General features: G+C 43.5%; 1 protein-coding gene across 1 annotated transcript in view; it reads right to left on the bottom strand.

Moving 5' to 3' along the window:
* Positions 1-12,867, bottom strand: part of Plch1 (phospholipase C eta 1) — a 207,775-nt gene extending 194,908 nt beyond the window's left edge. Inside the window, 1 exon segment of the mRNA XM_028894530.2 lies at positions 12,745-12,867. The gene's annotated coding sequence lies outside the window, so the exon portion shown is untranslated.
* Positions 12,868-20,084: the final 7,217 nt, after the last annotated feature.

The raw sequence follows: 20,084 nt of genomic DNA on the forward strand, positions 1-20,084 counted from the left end.
AAAAAAAAAGGTGGGAATAGGCGGGCAGGGAGAGAGAGAATATTTGAAGGAGAACCCTGTTAGTGCTGCAGGGACACGAGGAAAACCCAGACTCCCAAATTAGCGGTCCTTCCACCTCCTACCCTCATAGTAGGAGTGACCCTCATCTTAAAAGTGGCCTGTTGTATACTGTGTGGAAATATATTGCTGTGACTGGTGTAATAAAAAGCTAACAGGCCAATAGCAAGGCAGGAGGTATTGGCAGGACTTCTGAGCAGAGAGAGAACTCTAGGAAGAAAGGCAGAGTCACGAGTCCAGATATGAAGGGAGCAGTATGGGCAGCGCCGAGATGAGGTAACAAACTATGCGTCAGAATGTGGATTTAAAAAAAATATATGGGTTAGTTTAAGTTATAAGTTATATAAGTCGTAAGAACTAGTCAGGAACAAGCCTAAGCTAAGGCTGAGCATTCATAATTAATAGTAAGTCTCCGTGTCATTATTTGGGGCTGGTGGTGGAAAAGAAAGTCCTACTGCAGTGGGCACACAAAGTGACTTAACATTAAGACTACATTGAAGCCTGGCAGTGGCGCACGCCTTTAATCCCAGCACTCAGGAGGCAGAGGCAGGGGGATCTCTGTGAGTTCGAGGCCAGCCTGGTCTACAGAGTGAGTTCCAGGACAGGCTCCAAAACCACATGGAGAAACCCTGTCTTGAAAATACAAAACAAACAAACAAACAAACAAACAAAAAAACTACATTGAAAAACTAATACCCAAAGCAACAGTGTCTGGTAATTAGATCTTTGAATTCTCAGTAGACATTATTATTCTTGAGCTCTAGCCCAATATTGACATATTCAGTCTCATCTAAAGTCCCTAATAACACACAAATCCTATACTTACCTGTCATTCTGGCATCCAGAGATCTTGATTCACACCAATTGTCTCTAAACTAATCATCTGAGGGCTGGACAGATGGCTCAACAGGTAAGAGCCTGCACTTCACCAGCATAAGAACCTGAGTTTGGGTCGCAGCACCAATGTAAAAGCCAAGCATGACCATACCTGCCTAAGATGGAGAGTGACAGAGCAGGACACTCAATATCCTCCTCGGGCCTCCATAAATGTACATGTGCATAAACCTCACATACATCCAACCACGCACAAAATAAACAAATAAGCCAATACTATCCAACCTATTCCTGCATGCATAAGGGTGCCTAATATCTAATCTCAAAGAAGGGTATCCCCCCAGAGAACAGATACCTAGGATTCCCCCAATTCATCCAGCCTTCTTCTTTCCACTTCCCGGCTCACCAGTGAGTAAATGAAGCTTATCATCTGGGAGCATTAGATTCTCCTTCTTGCCTACATCCCTACCATCCAGCCTGAAATGCGTTTGGCTCCAGAAAGAGAATGCCTTGCTCTGGAAATTAAACTTCCACTCAAGGAGCATCTCTCCTCCTTCCAAACTAGGTAACAGGATGAGTGAAAGAAGGTCTTCTCCTATTTGTGCCCCATTTACTGATGAATCAAGTAATTAACCTGTATGCACTGAGCCCTACAATGCACACTACAGATACCGAAGGAGTGGGGAGAAGCCTGAATGCTGTCCCAGCCACTGAGATGCTAATGAAGAATAGGTCACAAAAACTGAAGATGTATGTAAAACCTTCACATTAAAAAGCAACATACGGGACTGGAGAGATGGCTCAGCGGTTAAGAGCACTGGCTGCTCTTCCAGAGGTCCTGAGTTCAATTCAGCAACACATGGTGGCTCACAACATCTGTAATGAATCTGTGCACTTCTGCCTGCAGCATACAGCAGCAGAACACTATACTAAATAAATAACTAAATCTTAAAAAAAAAAAAAAAAAAACAACATACATGACAGATGGAAAATGAAGCAGATAAAAAAAGGAATCATAAAAAGGCATGAAAGCAGGAGGGGAAAGGTCCTGAAAGGTTATACTCAGCTATCAAAAGATCCCTAAGTTTAAATGGGGGAAAACAATATTATATTAGGACAGACGTTTTAGAACAAAGAAATAATGGATGCTTTAAAACTTATTGTCAGTTATCAATGAAAAAACTCATCTTGGCCCATTTTCTGCTGCTGTAACATAGAACCTGAGTCTCAACAGTCTATAAAGAATAAAAGTTTAAAAACTGGGCATGCCTGCTATCCTAGCACTTGGGGGTGGTGGGGAAGCAGGAGGGTCAGGAGTTCAAGGTCATCATCAGCAAGTTGGAGGCCAGCCTAGGATAAGAAATAAAGATTCAGGGTGGGGAGGAAGGGAGGGAGGGAGGGAGTCAGGAAGAATGGTCGGGCAGTTTATCTGGGTTCCAGATTCTAGATGCTGGGATATCTAAAAGCAAAGCACCATTGAAGGGCCCAGCCACTTTACTCCAGAGAGGAAACAAAAGGACAAGCTGGCACATGCAAAAGGCACCAAGTAAGGAGGGCAGACTGGCTTTGTAACCATCTACTCTTACAGTAACCATTCTAGTTCCACGAAACTAAAGCAAGAACTTGGTCCCACAAGAATGATACTAATCTCTTAATAATCTAATTACCTCTTAAAAGCCTGGTTTGAAGCACTGCCACAAGGGCAATCAAATTTCAGTATGAGTTTTGGGTCAATGGACGAACCACATCCGAACTATACCAACTATCAAGGCATATTATTAATATGCTGGTTAAATCAATGTGCTATAATAGAGAATGTGTAAAGAAATTAGATGGATAGGGGTGTGGCTCAGCAGTGTTGTGCTTATCTGTGGAGCACAAATCCCCCACTCTAATCCCCAGCACAGCAAAAAAGAAAAAGAAAAAAAAAATCTTCAATAATGTAGAGACCCACAGAGGTTTCCTAGTGACAATCTGGGAGATTGCTTTACCCAGCCGGGCTACATAAGGGGATGATTTGATCACAGGAGTGGTTACCAGGTGTTTGGAAAGGTCTATACTTGGCTGTGTGATGTGCTTTGATCTAGCAAGGGGCAGGTCTTTTGCCTCTCCCTTTGGTGTTGTTATAAATAGCCCTTTTGAAGAGACCGTTGGATTTTGATCCAGGTCCTCCCGAAGCTATCCTGTGTTTCTGTCTTTCACCTCTCTGCTATCTTTTTATGTAAAAGTTTTTTATCCCTCTCTCCTCCTCATAGGAGCTCTTTAAAAGGTGGGAGCTGGCCTCCCACACAATAATATACAAAAAAAAATATCCAGTAATCCATAGTAAATAAGAGAAAAGCAAGGTTCATCCACACAATTTTATCTATTAGATTATCAAAAAACTAAATTTTCATGAAGTGCCGCAGCAATGCTGGGTCAGTGGTGGAGAGATCATCACACGTGATATACTTCCTATAGGAATAAAACTTGGGGGGTGGTGGGCACGCTTTAATCCAGCATCGGAGGCAGAGCAGGTGGATCTCTGTGAGTTCGAGCAGCTGGCTACAATGATTCCACGAAAGCAAAGACACAGAGAAACTTTCGAAAAAAAAAAAAAAAAAAAAAAACAACTTGTTCAGACTCTTTGGAGACCAATGTTCCAATCCTTACCAAAGTTACAAATGTACTGTCTCAGTTAGAGGTACCATGACTGTGATGAAAGACCGTGAACGGCATCTTAGGGAGGAAAGAGTTCATGTGGCTTACATACCCATTGAGGGAAGCCAAGGCAGGAATTAAAACAGGGCTGGAATCTGGAGGAAGGAGCCAATGCAGAGGCCATAGAGGGGTGCTGCTTATTACCTTGTTCCTATGGCTTGTTCAGCCTGATTTCCTATGGGACCCAGGACCACCAGCCCAGGAGTGGCACCACCCACAGTGGACTGGGCCCTCCCACATCAATCACTAATTAAGAAAATGCCCTACCAGGCTTGCCTACAGCCTGATCTTACGGAGGCGTTTTGTCAATTGAGGCTCCCTCCTCTCTGATGACTCTTGCTTGTGTCAAGTTGATATAAAACTAGTCAGAATATGTATATACATTTGACTGTTTCAAAAAATTTTATAACCATTCTTGGGCTTGTGCAAAACTGTGCAAATACCATGTTAGTCTCAGCATTTGTTTGCATATAACTCAAGGCAACCTAATTACCAATTAATATGGTTAAATCACAGTACATCCATGAACTAAAAAATATTCATCCATTAAAAAATAGCAAGATAGTAGAATAGGGGCTATGGAGATGATTCTGTTAGTCAAGTGCATACTGAGCAAACAAATCTGAGTTCAGATCTCCAAAACCATTATAAAATGTGGCACGGCATCTGATACCCTAGTACTTGAAGGAGGCAGAGACAGGTGGATCCCTGTAGTTTACTGGTCAGCCAGTCTAGCCAATCAGTAAGTTCAAGGTTCAATGATAGGCCATCTCAAAAAATAAGGTGGAGAGTGACAGAAGACACTAGATGTCAACCCCTAGCCTTTATACATGTACACATACACTACACACACAAAAAGGTTGTTGTTGTTGTTGTTTTTTGTTTTTTGTTTTTTTTTTGATTTTTCGAGACAGGGTTTCTCTGTGTAGTTTTGCGCTTTCTGAGCTCACTTGGTAGCCAGGTGCTCGAACTCACAGAGATCCGCCTGGCTCTGCTTCCCGAGTGCTGGGATTAAAGGCGTGCGCCACCACCACCCAGTGTTGTTGTTGTTGTTTTTAAGATAGTGACTCTGACTTTCTGACAGACACCTAACCACAAATAAATCAACTTGAACAACTATCAATGCATGACAGTAACTTCCCAAGATCTAAGAATTCAAACGAAAGATTGCAGCACCTCAGTGTAGCATAGAAATAAGAAAAAGCCACATTCAAGAGTGTGGTGGTTTGAAAGAAAATGGCCCCCATAGGCTTATAAAGAGTGACACTATTAGGAGGTGTGGCCTTGTTGGAAGAAGCGTCACTGGAGTTGGTTTTTGAGGTTTCTAAGTGCTTAATCCAGGCCCAGTGGCACTATCTCTTTCTCTCCTGCCTGCAGATTCAGATGTAGAACTCTCAGCTTCCTCTCCAGCACCATGTCTGCCTGCACACTGCCATGCTTCCCACCATGGCAATAATGGACTAAACCTCTGAACGGTAAGCCAGCCTCACTTAAATGTTTTCCTTTATAAGAATTGCCATGATCAGGGTGTCTCTTCCTAACAATCGAAACCTAGCAAGACACAGAAGGTAGGAGGAAGTTTCCCATTAGTGATATCATTCCTCCTCCAAACCCTAGGCAGCAGAGCATGGAGACACCCTCCTTAAGGGAGAAAATAAAGGAAGCAAGCACTAGACTTTGCCTCTGACACTAACTTTCAATCTGAGAAGGCCTTATGATTTCAAATTCTGTGCCAATGGCACAAACTAGCACCCAGATCCCACTCTGGTGCCAGGCAAGCTTCTATACCTGAATTCAGCTCCATGTAATTAACAAGTCTAGCAGATTGACCACAGCAAGCTCTAGATGGGCCTCAATAGTACTAAGTTTATGCTGCACCGATACATAGACCAATCCCTAGGGACTCGAGCTCTAAGACAACCCTCATGGACCTGGGTCCTGAGTCCAACACCCAGGACAAATCCACTGAATTGGAGCTTCAGCTCCAACCCTTAGGACCAACCCTGAGATGCATGACCAACCTTGCTGACCAACCTGTACCACATCAGCCTGTAGCAAGCACACTTAGATACCAGACCACAACAGACAATCCGCCCAGAATCTCTAACAGACAAGATAAGTTCTTTAAACATGTAGATACCAATGCATGACCATAAGCACCAAAAACAATCAGGGAAGCATGATACTACCAACAGAACAAAATAAAACACCAGTAGCCCATGCTGGTGGAGACCGTGAACTACCTGACAAAAAAACCCAGAAACTCAATGAGCATCAAGAAAATATAGGAAAATAACTCAATGAAATCAGGAAAATAATAACTGGCTGAAACAAGAAATTTAACAGAGATTTAAGTTATTTTAAAATAATAAAATTTAAAAACTGAAAAACACAATGAACTAAAAAAAAGTGAAATAGCAGAAGTAATCAAGCAAACAAAAGGAGCAGGGGTAGGTCTATAAACTCAGAGACAGGTTCCTAGAAGGCATAAAATATGAGAGGAAAAAAGAAACAAAGAAAGCTTGCTGATTGACAGGACAGTACCCAATGAGTAAATAATCAGAGCTAAAGAGAAATATTTGAGAGACAAAGAGCCCAGAAACTTATCTAAGGAAGTAATAGCCAGATGTGGTAGTACATACCTTTAATCCAGGCACTGGGGAAGCAGAGGCAGAGGAGGGGGTGTCTTCTAAGTTTAAGGTCATCCTGGTCTACATAATAAATTCTAGGCCAACTGGGGTGACACAGTGAAACCTTGTCTTAAAAGAAAGGAAGGTGGGGGGAGGAGGAGGAAGAGAAATATTAGCATAAAACTTTTCAAATCAAAAAAGTATACAAGCAGGAAAATGTCAAAGGTCTCTAATCAGAGTCAATCAGTAAGATTATATACACTAAGATATACTTAACTAAAATGTCAAAAATCAAAAGCAAGAAGAGAATCCTAAAAGCAGGAAAAGAAAGAAATATATCTACCTACCTACCTAGCTACCTACCTACCTACCTATCTGTCTACCTGTCTGTCTATGTATCTATCTATCTGTCTGTCTGTCTATCTATCTACCTACCTATGTACCTATCTATTGTATGCAGAAGTTCCAAGAAGTCTAGCAACTTACCACTGAGCTGAAACCTTAGAAGTCTGAAGGGAATGAAATGATAGATTAAAAGAGATGAATTTAAGAGGAGGAATCCCAACAACTGTGAATACTTCATCCAATAAAGACATCCTTCAGACACGAGGAAGACTTCAGGCTGTTCCAGATAATAAGGCTGAAGAAACCTACCACCACCGTCTGAGTCACTGTTCTATCACTAGGGGAGACATCAAAGTCAAGACAACTCTTATTTTTTTTTTTTTTTTTTTTTTTTTTTGATTTTTCGAGACAGGGTTTCTCTGTGTAGCTTTGCGCCTTTCCTGGAACTCACTTGGTAGCCCAGGCTGGCCTCGAACTCACAGAGATCCGCCTGCCTCTGCCTCCCGAGTGCTGGGATTAAAGGCGTGCGCCGCCACTGCCTGGCAAGACAACTCTTATTAAATAAAACTGGGAGCTGGCTTACAGCTTCAGATGCCTTGTCCATTGTCATCATGACAGGAAGCATGGTGGCTGGCATGGCAGGCATGGTGCGGGAGAACTAGTTGAGAGCCACATCCTGATCCTCATGCAGAGACAAAGAGTCTCTGGGCTTGGCATGGGCTTTTGAAACCTTAAAGCCCACCCTCAGCGGCATACTTCCTTCAGCAAGGCCACACCTTTTAATCCCTGCAATACTTTCAAATAGAGCAACTTCCTGGTGACTCAGCATTCAAATACATGAGCCTATGGGGGCCATTCTCATTCAACCACCACAGCTACCAAATCCATGCTTCTAGAAATGCTAAAGGAGGGTAGGTTATTCGAGCTCAGAGGAAATGACACTATGCAGTAGCACAAAAGCAATGAATGCATTGGGCAGAGGATGAATATTTTAATAGTTTCATGACATTATGTATATAAATGATTGATATTCGTTAGTATAAAAATTTAAACATAAAGGGATAGAATGATGCCTCCAAGCTAAGAGCATGTACTGCTCTTTCAAAGGACTTGAGTTCAGTTCCCATCATCAGAGTTAGGCAGCTCACAACGGCCTCTAACTCCAGCTCCAGGGAGAGCCACACCTATGGCTGCTGTGGCCAGTTGCATTCACATGCACATATCCCACAACACACACACAAACACATACACATAATTTAAAAATAAAATAAATCTCGCTGGGCCTGGAGGTGCAAGCCTTTAATCCCAGTACTTGGGAGACAGAGGTGTAGGTAGATCTTGGGAGTTCGAGGCCATCCTGGTATCATGGTGAGTTTTAGGACTCTGTAGAGAGAGTCTTGTTAGTTATTATTAGGCGGTGCTGTGTTATTCATTAAGCAAACCGCTGGTTTTAACCATGTGAGCAACAAAGCAGCCAGTGGAGTGAGCAACAACAGAAGAACCCACTGATGAAGAGTTTATTAAGAGAAGGAACAGAGGGGAATGTGCTTAGGCCTATGGCCAATTGTGCATGGAGAGAGAGGAAGAAGAAGAGCGGGGAGGGGCCTGTGACTCACTTTTTATGGATTCCCCCCGCACAAGCACATATGGGCTTGCGTAGCTATACCACGCACACACACACACACACACACACACACACATAGATTATGTGCTCACACTGCTTTAGCAATCACACAGCACGGAGATTACATAGGACATAAAGTCCTGGAATGACTAAACATCTTGCCTGGCTACTGGACAGCGTATGTGTGGTCATATAGATGGGGGAGTGGCCGGGAATTCCAACATCTCTGTCTCAAAAAAAAAAAAAACTAAATAAATGAAATCACTTTAAAAAAAGATAAAAACTATTAAAATATTAGCAATAATAACTTTTTAAGGAATATATAATGTAAAATTATAATATTCAAAAGATAGTCTGGGGCTGGAGAGATGGCTCAGTGGTTAAGTAACTGGGAATTGATCTCAGGACCTCTGGAAGAGTAACTCAGTTGTGCAAGTAACTATAGTTGCAGTGAGTTCACAAGTACAGTGACTGTCCTGTGCAGAAGAAAGTATTTCCTAGAACTGCCCCCCCCAACCTCTGGCCCTTCCGTTCTTTCTGTTTCATCCTCTAAACTGTTCCCTGAGCCTTGCAGAGGCGATTAGAAAATTTATTGACATTCAGGGTGATTATTGATGAGTAAGGACTGCTTTGCTGTCCTTTTATAACATATTTCTAGTTAATTTGTACTCTTCCAGAGGTCCTGAGATCAATTCCCAGCAACCACATGGTGGCTCACAACCATCTGTAATTAGATCTGGTGCCCTCTTCTGGCCTGCAGGGACACATGCAGGCAGAATACTGTATATATAATAAATAAATTAAAAAAAAAAAAAAGATAGTCTGGTAAAAAATAAAACAGAAAATGATGGAGGAGTGGAATAAATAAGTTAGATTTGTTTATTTTGAGGTGTGGTTGTTATTTGGGGTTCTTAGTTTTTGGCTTTGTTGGAGTGTTTTGAGACAGAGCCTCAAGAGGCCAACGCTGGCCTCAAACTGGCTAAGTAGCCAGGCCTAACCTTGAACCCCTGACCCTGTTGCCCTCATCTCTCAGGTGCTGGGATTACAGGCATGCACCCCCACTTGAGTTTTTAATGCTATCTAAGTTAAGCTATCCCCTCAGAACAGCCTATTATAACTCAAAGATGTGTTATATAAGGACCATTGTAAAAGCAAAACAGAAATGGTTAGAAAATGCACAAAATATTTTTAAAAAGTCAAATCATATTAAGAAAACCATTTAACCACAAAGGATATTTACAGCACGAGAGAATGGAAGGAAGAAAGGATCTACAAATTAACTAGAAATAAGTTATAAAAGGACAGCAAAGCAGTCCTTACTCACCAATAATTACCCTGCATGTCAATAAATTTTCTAATCGCCTCTGCAAGGCTCAGGGAACAGTTTAGAGGATGAAACAGAAAGAACGGAAGGGCCAGAGGTTGGGTGGGGGGGGCAGTTCTAGGAAATACTTTCTTCTGGACAGGACAGTCACTGTACTTGTGAACTCACTGCAACTATAGTTACTTGCACAAGACTTACACAACACTGGACCCATCCTCACTTTATCATAGTTGGGGAGGAGCTTATGAGGCCCCACCCCTCAAGGTGGGACTGTCTGAGAGGCCTTGGCAGGTTTGAGCCATGGGGGCGGCATCCAAGGGGGTATGACCCCACGCGGAAAGTTACTCACACATGCAGGCACAGCATCCACGTGGGAAGTTTTATTATTAAAGGGGAAGGAGAGAGGGAAGGGAGGAGAGGAGAAGGGGGAGAAAAAGAGAGAGAGAGAAAGGAAAGTGGAGGTCGTGCAGCCTCCTGAAGAGAGGGAGAGAGGAAGAAGAAAGAAAGAGGAAGGGTTTTTTCCTCTTAAAGGGGACTTGACGCCAGGATGCTGGGCGGGTCCCCAAGGGGCGGGCCTGAATGCCAAGATACAAGAAAAGAGGTGTGGGGGGGGGTGTCATTTTCTTCAGTGGTGTAGCCACTGGTGAGTGTGGCTCATGTTCCAGGAAAGTAACAGCATGCTGATACAGGCAGCCGTAAGTCAACTCGGTGGTTCCAGAAACAAAAGACGTCAAAGTAACGGGGGGGGGGGGGGGGGGGGGGGGGCTTGTTGGAAAGAAGGGTTCCCGTGGAAGAAGGAGTGAAAAACGGAAAAGGAAGAGTGAAAAGGACCACAATTCAGGGTCCACGGAGACAGCTCAGTGGATAAAGGCACTTGCTGACAAACCTAACGACTGGAGTTTAAACTCTATGCCCCACACAATGGGGGAGAAAACTGACTCCACAAAGGTGTCCTCTGCCACTTACTCACACACACACACACACACACACACACACACACACACACACACACAAATGTTAAAAAAAATAAATAGTTCTTTAAATAATGAAGCTGTGTATAAGTTAATATGGGATAATAAAAATACATGGAAAGTGTGAAATGCAAAAATCAGGCTGAGCATATGAGCATATAGCTCAGTGATAGAGTGCTTGCTTACTATGTGTGAGGCCTTGGGTGCAGTCCTCAGCAGCACTAAAGAAAGGGGAGGAAATGTGTGGATGGTATGCTATCATTTGAATTTTTTTTTCTTAAAAGAGAATCTCCTGATGTATCCCAGAGTGGCCTTAAAGTCACAGTCCTCTGGCTTCACCCTCTTTAGCACCAGGATTACAAGCACACCAGCATGCCCAGCCCATCAGCACACCAAGGATATAAAATACACTACGCCAGGCTGGAGAGACAGCTCAGCTAGTTAAGAACATGTGCTGCTCTTGCACAGGACCCAAGTTCAATTCCAAGCATGCACATAGTGGTTAAAACCATCCATAACTCCAATTCCAGAAGGAACCAGCGTCCTTTGTTGAACCCCAAGGGCACCAGGCACAGATTTGCTGTACATACATACACAGAGGCAAAAACAAAATAACTAAATCTACAAATAAATAAATTAATTAATTATATCTTTGAAAAGAAACAAATGATGCTTTTGGTCTAGGAAGGAACCAGCTAAAGGGCTAAGAGACAGTTAAGAGACAGAACATGCACTAAAAACACTTTAATTTTTTTCTTTTTGAGCTGGGTGTTATGGCTAGGCCTGAAGTCCCAGCACTCAGGAAGCTGAGGCAGAAAGCTCAAAAGTTCAAGGCCCTCCTGGGCTACAAAGGAAGACACTGTAATAATAATAATAATAGTAATAAACATACGTAGATGAGAATGTGTGAGCTATTCAGAATAAGAACACTGTTCTTTCCCGGTGAATGAGAATTTACAGAACAACAAGAAGAATTCTGTGAGAAAAAATACTGGACCAGATGTGCGGGGAGATTGTTCAGGGCTCTGCCGATAACTGTTGGCTTTCTGCCTTTGATTGAAACTTGGACACTAAATAACAGATTTCACATTTCTCTCTTTTGACAAATGAAAGGGAAGCTGGTCCACAGTTTGCACTTACTTTCTTCTAACACTGTATCTCAATGATTCACTCAGTAAGCAGCAAATTCTTCCAATTCACAAGCCGTTTACAGCGAGAAAAGCTGTAGTTCAGAGGAAAGCATTTGTATACAAACTCTTTCCCCTCCCCCCTTCTCAAAACATGTCTGTGATGCCCATTCAGAAACTGCTCAGGAAACTACAGGAATGGTCAAGAGGTCTCTACAGTGGGAAAAGAAGTAGTGGGTAAGATAAAAAGACAAGGAAGAGAGGCTTTCTAACTTCACTGTACAAACACTGATTGCCAACGGTCCACTGAGTCTATCTGCAGCCAATAGGCAGGCTTTGTGAGAAAAAGGAAAAATATTAAAAACAAAACAAATCTCCTGGCAGTGTCAAGAGCTTAGAGCACACCAGTTTTAAAAAATTACTAAATATGGCCCATATGATGATGTGTGCCTGAAATCTAAGCCCTAAGCCCTTCCAAGACTGGGGCAGAAGGACTGTCATGAGTTTGAGGGCAGCCTGGGCTACCACACTGTGAGTTAGCCGGGGCTACATAAAAGACCTTGTCTCAAAAAGAAACAAACATCACTGAGTGTGAATTTTGATGAGATTTTCAAAAAGAGTAAGCACTGCTTCTCTTCTTTTTACGATTGTTTCCCAGCCTCTTACATCTAAGGACTTGGAGGTAAATGCATATTTTTCTTTATTATTGAAAAGCCAATTTTTTTTTATGTTAACAGTTTTAAATATTCAAGAGTCACAGAAAGGTTATACAGTGAGCAGTTTGCTCCTGCCGTCTATCACTCAGCAAGCCGTTCTACTAGTCTCCTGTGCTTCTGTCCAGAGATATTTTATGTGCATATAAGAAAAGACTTTTTTCCTCTCCCCTCCCTTTTTCGCCTTCTAATATCAATGGTTATATGAAATTGAAATAAAAACCAAAGGACTATTTCGATAATCCTAACTCCCTTATATGAACCAATTACCTTTGTCTATAAACAAATCTCTTCTGAAAACATAATATTTTCTTTTCAATGCCTCTCGTTCCACTGACAGTTAAGAAAGAGCTGTTGGCAAAAGAAAGTAAGATGTCTAGAAAACTGAACTGTACACAATTACCAGGAAAACAACTCACTTAACTTCTGCTCCTGGATTCTGGTCCCTGGAAACCCTGCACAGATCGTCCACGTTTCTGCTCCGGGTAATTTCACAGAGATTTTACTAGCACTCCGTGGAGACCTGTTCTGAGGTCCGGAGGCCTCTTTACTACATCCAAGAGGCGGGAAGAAGGAAGTGGGAAGCTGAATTTGAATGTTTGATTCTCGTAGACTAGCAACAGGAAATGAAGACTGGTGAAAAGAAACCACGAGGTCTTTCATTGGTTAATCAATAACTCCCATGCACTAGCACTAAATGAGACCTTCCAGACTTCCAGCGCAATTTAACAGGTGGGCCCCAGCACCTGACTAGTTGGACAGGTTAGTTAAGTTCCTTGCCAAAGACACAGCCACAGAGAGAAGAGCTGTAGAAAATGACTCAAGGTAGGCACGGAGGTGCACCACTGTAAGCCCCGTATTCAGGAGGTAGGAAGATCGGGAGTCAGTCCAAGGCCATCCTCAGCTAAACCTTCAGTTCAAGATCAGCTTAGGCTACTTGAGACCCTTGCCAAAAAAGAAGAGAAGGAGAAGGGCTTGGAACTAGCTGAAACCAGACAATGGGGAGAAAGAAGACAGAGGGCAGGCAGGGCTGTATGTGGGCTATATCAAGGACTACTACTGACTCCAGTCCCAACCCAGCTGCAGCCCAGCCCCAAGCGGCTGTGTGGGCAGGGACATGCTTGAGCCTCCGTTTTTCCAGGGATAAAGAAGCATCAGAAAGTACTGTGACTCTGCAATCTGTAATCCCATCACACGCTCCCAGCACTACAGCACAGAGGTTTAAGGGTGGCCAAAACACCAGCTTCTGGCCTGACTTCAGGCATTTTCAGCAACTATCCAAGGTGATTCTGATCCCAAATTTGAAAAGCATTTTAGTCAAAGCTCGTCTTCCTTCCTGGAGCAAGTTTCACAATACTACCTCAAGGGAAAAAAACAGGCAAAGGTTATCTAAGATAAAACCAAGATTTCTGTCTTGACATGTCAGAAGACAGGCATTAAGTTGGTGAAGGGTCCTCTCAGATCTAACACAAGATGACAACAGACCAGAAGTGATAAGTGGTCTGCTTTGATGTGGAAAGAAAGGAACCTAAACATCAAACTCACTTCTAAACAAATAGCCAACACAGTTTATAAACAAAGCCTTGGATGTTCTTCTGGAACCAGACCTAAATTTATAACCCTATCCTCCCTATCCTCCAGAATGAATCTTCTCTACTCACCGCACAGCAGAAACACTTTACCTATCTGTACTTTATATGAAGTGAGGAATTTGAAAATAAAACCAACTGTGTTTTGCCTAAATGTGTTCTTGCATTCCTGAGTGGCAGTATGATATAATGGAACGTGGAGGTGGGCAAACCTAGTCTCAAGTTCCAAATTTCTTCCCAGCTTATGGACATCATAGGCAAGAAAGTAACCTCACTGAGTCTCATCAGCACCATGAGATAACTGCAACCTCTTTGGATTACTATGGGTTGTAAAGAGACATACAGTACATGCCTAGTCACATGTTCATTTCTTCCTTTTCTTCCAGAACCCTTTAAGATATTCACTAGACAAGAACCTGCTAGGAAATCCCCAGTTGTATTAAATCTCAACCATGCCAAAATTCCTAAGTTACTAAAGGACTCCTGCATCTCTATAAACAAAACATGTGCTTTCATGATATACTCATGCTTGGAACCAAATACATTATCAGAACTTATATACATGGTCAGTTCTAGTCACTATCAGATACAAAGCACGTGAAATGGCTACTGTTTCACCACTTTGCATCTACAGTTCAACTGACTTCACAGGACTCTAAACAGCAAGTTCCCAGTAAGGATTTGGTGTCTGCTCTCCCTAGGTTCCCAAAACAGCAAGATTAAAAATCAATAGCTCTGTAGTTTCATCCCAGGTCTGCCATTTGTTAGCTTTAAGAACTTAAGAAGGCCACTTAGTAGCCTTAAGCCTTGGCTTCCTAATGTATGCACCCCATATGGCAGACTCATCTCTCTCTGCCCTGTAGCATCTGCAAGGCCCAAGCACTTACTGGATCCAAAATGCAGAGCTGGAAAGAACATTTGTAACTTTGGCATAAACATTTTTTTTTTGTGGCCCCTTCTTTATCCATCCTGTCCTCCTCTACTTTTGAAGCACAGAAGACAGAAACTTTGATGATAATAGCAAAAAGCTGTGTAAACTTCTCCATGGGCTTCCTAAAGTGCCCTTCCAATTTGGCACACCCTATCACAGCAATACTGGATTTCTCCCTAAACAAAAATGGTCACGGGTGTCAAAGACAAGCGAGTGAGTGCCTGCTGAACTGTGTCTAAATGATTTTCCTTGTGACCACAGCTATCCTGGAATAAGCCCCTGCCAGCAAGAAGAGAGCACACACTTCACAGGCAGGGAAGGCATTGTTCAAAGTAATGAGTTCTGCATCACTTGGTCCACAATTCACAGCTGAGTCTGGTTTTCCCAGACAAAGAGCAATAACCAAATGGGGGATGCTCCTCGGCACATCTCTGACCTTCTAATCTTTATTAAAGTCCTGAAGTGCTGAAGGAAAGTAGGCCAGAATCTTCCCTAGCCTTCTGTCCTAGAAATGACAAAAGCAAATGTTCATCAACCCTAGTCTGTGTTTCAATAGAGTTCTTGCAGTGGACACAGAGATTTCAATAGTCTGTACTCGCTAAAAGTTACCCTAATCTAAAAGTTAAACTGTTCCACTGCATTCCTTTCATCAGTCCATAATTTTGTGTCCATCCTTTCCCCCCTTAGAGAAATAATCGTCATAATCCTTCAAGCATGCAGCCCAAACTCTGTTCTTCGAAGGGAGCTAGCTGGCAGCAGGTTCATTATGTTGTGAAACCCGGACCCAGAACAAAGGACTGCTGAAGCGCTCACCTAGCTTCCCCTGGGAAACCTGAGCTGAAGGCTCCTTGGTTTCTCCCACACTAAGTCCTGTACCTGCCCAGACCACAGTCTGAGGGCTGTGTCAAAGTACACACACACACACACACACACACACACACACACACACACACACAATAGTATTATCTAAATTGCTTTTAGAAAAGCACACTCGTTTTTAAATAAGAACTCAACCTTTTTTTTTTTTTTTGGTTAAGTTTTTTGGTTTGGTTTTATTTGAGTCTAGAATTCTAATCAGCGCCAAATTAACTCTTCTCTTAAGAATGCCAAAAGTTTCAGTGTAGATGCAGCTAGTGGCGGGGTGCAGGGTGCTTGCATGCCATATGTGAGGAGCTGGGTCCGATCTCCAGTGCTAGGCTACAAAAGAAAGAACCACCAAAGGTAGTGTCACCACCCCGGAAACCAAAAGCTGCATTACAACTATTCCAGAACCCAGAACTCTTCACTCACTGAGGCCAAGAAACTGAACGTATTCATCTTGCTCATACAGAAGTTCTCAGTAAATATTTGTTAGCTAAATGAATTAATTAAATCCAAAATGTTTTATTTAGAATTCTCACAAGGGCTAGGCAGACAGCCTGATAGTAAACTGCTTTCCTAGCATGCAAAAGTGAGAGGCCTTGGGTTCAATCCCCAGCAACACTCACACACACACACACACACACACACACACACACACACACACACACACATAGTATTTTATGTTATGGAATCCTAATATGAAACACCTTTATCATGTCTGGTTTTATAACTCTATATAATTATGTAAACGCCTGATTTTCAAAAGAAATTTACTTGAAGTCAGTGACATGGAAAATATGTCAAACAGAAGCCAGGATTTTTAACACATTTTATTACAAGCCACTATAAATCTGGCTTTTCCCACCAGCCTCCCCTCCCTTTGTCTCCTTCCCAGCCTCCCTCCAGGCACTCCCAATCTCATTATCCCATGATCTGCCACAACTGCAGTTTACCTCCCAGAACCCTGGAACCGGCAGAAACATGTCACTGAGAATTAGGGAACTGGAGCCACCAAACAGGGTCACAAAGTACTTGAACCTGAAAATTGAGTTTTTCTAAATTTCAATAGAAGAGAATTTTAAAAAAATATATATTAAAGCTACATGAGTTGCACAGTGACTAGACATTGATGAGAAAAGGGATGGGGGAGAAAACTTAAATGTTATTTACCGATTACTTGAAAAGTAGTACGTAGGTGTCGCTGACTGCCGTCTGCTTTAAAGTCCTGGTAGGACTAATCACTCACTATTCTGGAATGCATAGTGTTCAATGCAGAATCCTTATGTTACTTCACTCATTTTAGGACATACTTTGTCCAAGAAAAGTCACTCCATTTTAAACTTTTATTAATAGTTATGTAAATTCTAATCAGTTTATATTAATAGCCAAGTAGCTCTCAATCACGCTGCAAAATAGGAATGCAGTCTAAGAATGCATAGAAACAGAACTAGGAACCCTGAAGATCTGTACTCTTGCCAAATGCTTGCCTGGGTGTAAACAAATGGAATTTAAAGGAGGGGAGGGGGTTTTCAAGACACAATTTTAAGAAAACGACTCTCAACAGACAGCTTAGGAAGACGAGTCTGCAATGGGGCGTCTTAAAACATTCATTATCTGAACAAGATCGTAACCTCAGCAGTAGGCAAAACGCGGCGCGCATCTGGAAAAGCAACGCCTCTACTGCCATAGAAAGCCTTTGTTTCCAGTCACCCGTGTTTTTACACTAGTTCATTTGGAGAGCATCGGGCTCTGTGCAGTATAAACGGTCTGTTTGGTGTAGAGGACGCAGCAGGCGTTACGAGGTTGTCTGCGCACTGCGGAAAGAATGCTCAGATCTGTCCTCCTAAGACCCAAAGATAACTAAATTAAAAAAATAATAAAATAAAACCTCACCAGGAAGTAAAGTCTTAATCATCTCCTTTTTCATAGGCTAAAAGGAGGAAACCTGAATGCTCTGATAAGCAGTTTCTCAGCATTATTTTCCCTCCACGATCAATAGGATTATGCAGGAGAGGGAAAAAGTTTTATATTTTCTATTTCATGCAATTGGTCATCACTTCAATGCTAAACTCTTCAAGGAGAAATGAGATCATAAGTTGATTCCAAGCTACAGACAAAAGTCTCTAGGAGAAGGAGAGGGCTCCACAGTTTTGCAAAGCAAGACAGGTCTGCTAATCAAGTGGCGTCTCCGACTCGGTGCTGTTGCCATGGGATCCCGCGCAAGCGCAGAAAGCGCTTTCGCTGCCCGGGCGTCGCTCTGGTAACCTCTGATTTGTCCCAGGAAAGGGCAATTGGAGTAAATCCTCCTCGCGCCTAATGCCCGGAGTTTTTTGAACCGTGGGACTCGCGCGTGCAATGGAAGGCGCGCTCCCGAGACCGCAGAGCTACTCTCCCGGCGGCCAGGGGATCCGGGAGCCCTCGTGGGATCACCCTGCAACGATGCCCGACCCTCCCAGAGACTGGACTTGTGCAACCAGGGCAGGGAAGGCGAGAGGTTAGGTCCCGCTCAAGCACACAAGCCCACGCGCTTCATCAGGAGCCCACGAGCTGCTGTGGTCCAGTTCATCGCCCCGGGCATCCTGGCACACAGCACAGTCCACAGCGCGCGGGGCTGGGACTGCCCAGAAAGAACTCGGCCACCTGCTCGCGCGACGCTGGAGAGGCAGTCCGGTCCTCCTCTTCCTGCTCGCGCCCCTCTCCCTACCCCTCACCCCACTCCTCGAAAGCACTGACCTCCTCAGCTCTGAGTGTCCCGCGGATGAAGGACCCACGGAGTTTTTGTCACCGGCGCAACCTCCCAAATGCTGGAGAGACCAATCTGCTAGTGGTCCGGTGTGACTCCAGTCCCAAGCCCCTGCCAAAAAACAAAACAGGCCCCCCCCAGATGGGCACCACTCCACACCAGACTGCAAGAACCCACAGAGGAGCTCCCAGTAGAGACCTGCGCTGCCGCCACAACCTGCTTTCTCATTCAAATCCTCAGGCTCACACTGGAGCCCCCTCCCTCCCAGCCCACAGCTCAGAGCAAATCCGGAACTGGAGCGCGCATGAGTGGACTGGAGCGCCTGCAGCCTCGGCTTCTCCAGCAGGACGGTAATCTGGGGCCAAGAATTGGACTTGGACACCTTGGCCTACACCTCCCGAAGGGGCTCCCTGCTGGGCACAGGCCAGAACCCCTGGGAATAAAGATCGTATGTTCTCCCCCGCAGCAATTTCAGAGAATCCCAAACCCAGGGCCACCCCTGGTTGATTCTCAGTTTAGGTGGAGGATAAAGGAACTGCAGAAACAAAGTTGGAGAGTTCAGGGAAACGAACTGTGCAATGCTCTTCTAAAATAAAGCTCCAAAGGACCCATCTTCCCCCTTTTCCAATAAATAGCATCTGTTAATACTGGTAAATCACGGCGATCCATTTTGAGTAAACTACAAATCAAATTGAGGTACGGTGAGTGAAGACTATAGAATTCTTTGTTATCTTCTAGTCTCTTCCAACTACCCCTGGTTGGCATTAATTAACAAGCCAGTTAATCGTCACTTCAACCGCTAGCGGGCTGGAGCTGCTAACGTGCGGTCAAAGGGCACGCCAGCGGCAGAGGGGCGTTTGCATCCAGCAGGTATTCAAAAGTTGACGGAAGATGAGCGCCCCAACGGTGGAGAGGGACCAGCGTGGTGCGGTGTGATCCGGCTTCGGGATTCCAGGATTTGCATTTATCAGTCTTCATTCAACCTGCCCTATTGTTAGTTCAAAGCCTGACTAGGAGGAACTGGGGACGCGGCTCCTCATGCACCTTTCAAAGTAAAACTTTCCTCCAGTAAGAAAGTCAGACGCGCTGGCATGGCAGCATGGGGCTGGCAAGGGTTGTCTGGGCCTAGTGACAAGGTAAACAAAAGTCTTTTTTTCGTGCGTGAATCTGCTCAGGAAGTAATAAATGAGAGCCTGAGATTGGAAGGCCGGACTGGATCGCCACTCCTCTTAGACAGACGGTTGGAGGGTGGGAGGAGGGACGCACTGTGACCCCTCAGCACAAGATCTAGTATTTCACCTTTTCATCCCTCTTAGCCGATACCATAGAAACAACCCATTTGTATTATTCCGTTGAACAGAGGCAATTACAATGTCACAGCAAAGCACCATGGGCAAAAGAAACTTTATCCTGAAAAGCTATCTTGAACTCTCAGGAAAAGAAAGAAAGGAAGGGAGGAAGAAACGTGCCACCAGAATAGCAACAGACTACGAGGAAGAAATCCGTTTAGGAAAAAAAAATTTTTTTTCAAGATCTTTTGGCTTCATAGGGAAAAAATTAAATTTCACAATTTTTCTTTCTTTGTTTACTCCTTTTTTTAAAACCAGATCACAAATACCTAATTTACAAGAAATT

Source organism: Peromyscus leucopus, chromosome 6 (genome assembly GCF_004664715.2).
Source record: "Peromyscus leucopus breed LL Stock chromosome 6, UCI_PerLeu_2.1, whole genome shotgun sequence".
Classification (NCBI taxonomy): Eukaryota; Metazoa; Chordata; class Mammalia; order Rodentia; family Cricetidae; genus Peromyscus; species Peromyscus leucopus.